The following is a 3,788-nucleotide window of genomic DNA, read 5'->3' as shown; positions in this document are numbered from 1 at the left end:
TATTTATTTAATTCATCATTTTTTATTTAAGTCCACTACATTTTACTTCTCTTTAACTGCTGCACCAGTAACCCAATTTCGAGCTGCTGCCAAATTCTACCTTTCTCACTGGTCTTTGCCTACATATTTACATAATTACATTGCCCTCGTGTCTGTGGGTTCCTTATCAAAGACCATCATGCGTTTAAGTAGGCCATTAAATTTTATTTATCTTTGTCCAAAAATTCTTTATGTACTTTTTTATTTTTTTTTTTTAATCTAATAATTGCATTTTTTCTGTTTTTTCCATTGCAGCTGGTTAGACCTGTTCCTACATCTATGGAGTTTCATCTAGACAGTGCAGAATACTGCCAAGCACAGCACAAATAAAAAGTAAGTACACAATATGCTAAACAAAATTATGACAAATTTGTGCACACACTTAAAGCAATATTTTAATGGAAATTGTGTTATTGGAGGCCTTAAGTTTAGTATAAAAAACAATTTTGTGTTTTGATAGGCTTGATATGACATTATGGAATGAAGACGAATAAATAAATAGTTTAATAACAGGTTGTATTATCAAATCGGAAAGTTGGTTATTCAAGTCTTGGGATACGAGTCTAGTGCCAGCACTTTTAATACCCAAAACATTAACCCAAATGGCTTCAGTCGATCCAAAAGAGATGTTGAGATCCACTCGAGGCGGATGAACAACACTTATGACGTAAAGTTCGATGACTTCATGACCTTCACTGAATGCTTTATGCCACTGAAATATGTGTTTTTATGTTAAAGCAGACTCTCCGAAACACTTTTGATTCCACTGGAGAACAAAAATTGTATGCAAAGTCGTTGTTATTATTTTTTCACGGTAAAAATCACCAGAAACGCGTTTTGCGTCTAAAACAAACAAATGCCAAACTCACGCTAATTAAAAAGTGGACAACTTTTTTTTGTAGCAAAAATAAATACAGTGTACACGACCCCAGTTTAAGTGTGATTCATATTTGTTCTGATAGTATATTAGAAGCTTTATTTTATACATGAATATGAAATCATTTGACTGAACTGCTATATCTAGGCAAAGCTCAGTTAGCCGCAGTGATAGTCATCCTAACTGAACACTGTCCGAATGACACTAAAGGTTAGGCTAAAGATTTTTGAGAACCTAAAGTACGAAGTTGCAATCATGAAGATGTCTAGCTCTCGCTGGACTAAGGGGCGCGTTTGTCATACCGGCGAACCCGGCGAATTGCCTGGAATGTATTTCAGCCGCCTCAATAAATTGATGGCAGATTCTTGGCATTTTTTCGGTCCGATGGGCTTTTTGATCTATAACTAGCAGCTCTGGTCACCACAACGGACAAGCGTCTATAGCAGTCCAAGTGGAACTGACCTCACGAATAATCATCTCATTTACCTAACCTAACCAAGAATGCCACTTAACTGAACTAGACTTGAACTACCTAAAGTCCTTAGGATTATACGTTAAATAATTGTGTTATTTCAAATTTCTTTCATAAAGCTTAAGATCCAGCTCTCAAGATATGGAAAAATTTCATGTGAAAAAACGCTTAAGAAATTATCAAGAAAATTTTCTGCAGCTCTGAAGAAATCTAGTACTAATTTTTACTAGATTTTTATATCACTTTTTCTTTGATAATATTTTATGTCATATAACTTTGCTTAACTTTTTCTCTGACAGTTTAGTTACATTAAAAAATATGGAGTTATCTATTATTCTCCTCAATCCGAAAAGGTGTGCGAAATTAAAATATTTAAAAACCACGAAAGCCTTATGTATTTATAGTACTTTATGCTCGCTTATACATATTTGGTTGTCAAAAAAGTCTTGCAGTATTTTCGCTAGTTGGCGCTGCGAGCGCGTAGTTCTAGTTTTATTCGTCGCATCGGGTCATGCTATACCTTTTTGGAAAGCTCATTTCACGCGCTAACACTTGTTTGATTGATTGTCGTTTGTTTTAAGTCGTTCGTGAGTTATAGCGTCGCAAACATGGAGCAAAATAAAGAGAAAATACGGCATATTTTACAGTACTACTACGATAAAGGCAAAAATGCATCTCAAGCCGCCAATGAAATTTGTGCAGTTTATGGACCCGATTCAGTTTCCATTTCCTCCGCATAACGATGGTTTCAACGTTTTCGTTCTGGTGTAGAGGTGGTCGAAGATGCGCCACGCTCCGGAAGGCCTGTCGTCGAAAATTGTGATAAAATCGCTGAATTGGTCGAAAGCGACCGACCTAGTAGCAGCCGTAGCATCGGTCAAGAGCTGGGCATGAGTCAACAAAAAAAATTTTATGAACAATTGAAAATTCAATAAAAAAAATACCGCAAGACTTTTTTTGACAACCTAATATGTATTTGTATAAATAGATGTTTGTTGTAGCTGGCAAGTTAATATCTATATGATAAATCAGTTTAAATTAACCATTTAATTTAACAAAAACAATGTTGTGCTACCAACAAATCAATTATAAACAAACATAGTTGCATTTATTTCGGACCGAGTTCTTCACAGCAACTAAGCAGTCAACTGGGTGGAACAAGAATAATTAAATGCAAATATTTTGCATAAAGTAACAATTTAATGCAAATTTAGTTAGGAGGATGGTTGGATAAAGGTCGGATTTTTCATATAAAACAGATAAAATGCAACACTACTGCTACTATAGCGATAAAATCAGAGCTGTCTCATACATACAACTAGTATTTGTTAAGGATTCAAAAGAAAGAAAGAATAATGAAATTGGAAAATATTTACATATTTGTATAGCAGATATTTTCGATAGTAACCACAAAGTAGCATCTGATCAAATTTGACCCGGACTAGTCCATTGAAACTGTGTGCGCAAACCGAATCTATTATTGTTTTCTTAATTTGGGATTATTTTTTTTCTGTTCATGTGAAGCTTGTCAGTCCGGTTCAAATTTGATCATAGTATATTTAGAAATTATGGCAATATTTTAAATAATCTGTCTTACAGCGCTATCTTTTTTCTGTTCATGTGAATTTTGAATACCATATTATTCAGTCCGGTTCAAATTTGATCATGGTATATCTACAAATTTTTGGCAATATTTTATAGTAATCTGTTTCACGGATCTATCGTTTTTCTGTTCAAGGAAGTCACATCGTTGCTCATTTCGGCGAAATTAAAAATTTGTTTCACAAATCACTGAATTCAGAAGACGCCCACTTACTATACATTTAGTACACGCTTACACCAGAGTATTATCAGTCATCTAAAGACGTTTGAGTAAAAGATTTGGCAACAATATGGCAGTTGTCTGCCATAAGATATTTCTGCTCGAAATTAAATAAAAATATAATGCAAATTGAATTATAAATAGCATTATTAATTGCTTTTCAACAACATTACAGTCATCTTTACAAATTTCGGCTTCCATTCTAAATTGCTGCAAAAAGATTTTTAAATCTCTTCCCATATTTCTAAATTTCTGAAATGTACTTATTTTTGCAAATTTCTTAAATTTAAAAATTATCGCTTTTAATCTGCATTTCACTTATTGCTTTTACTTCATTATAGCTACATTTGTGTGTAAGCGTGCATTTGTTTAATAGATTTAGCTCGTGTTCGCCATTTACATAATTTAGTCGCTCATATTTGGTGACGAAAGGTCAGCGAATGTCAACTCATGCCAATAATTTCCATTTGAATATCTTTCTACTCTCGCAACAAAGTTGCTAAAGAGAGTATTATAGTTTTGTTCACATAACGGTTGTTTGTAAGTCCTAAAACTAAAAGAGTCAGATATAGGGTTAT

The 3,788-nt window shown here is 33.7% G+C and overlaps 1 protein-coding gene across 1 annotated transcript in view; it reads left to right on the top strand.

Moving 5' to 3' along the window:
• Positions 1–3,788, top strand: part of LOC108977469 (protein tyrosine phosphatase type IVA 1) — a gene marked incomplete in the record, with an annotated part of 113,761 nt that overhangs the window by 88,920 nt on the left and 21,053 nt on the right. The window contains 1 exon segment of the mRNA XM_018947165.1: positions 295–372.

The sequence above is a fragment of the Bactrocera latifrons genome, unplaced genomic scaffold (genome assembly GCF_001853355.1).
Source record: "Bactrocera latifrons isolate USDA-ARS-PBARC rearing strain unplaced genomic scaffold, ASM185335v1 scaffold_9, whole genome shotgun sequence".
Classification (NCBI taxonomy): Eukaryota; Metazoa; Arthropoda; class Insecta; order Diptera; family Tephritidae; genus Bactrocera; species Bactrocera latifrons.
The sequence above is the reverse complement of the archived record's forward strand: the minus strand, read 5'-3'. Positions and strand labels throughout refer to the sequence as shown.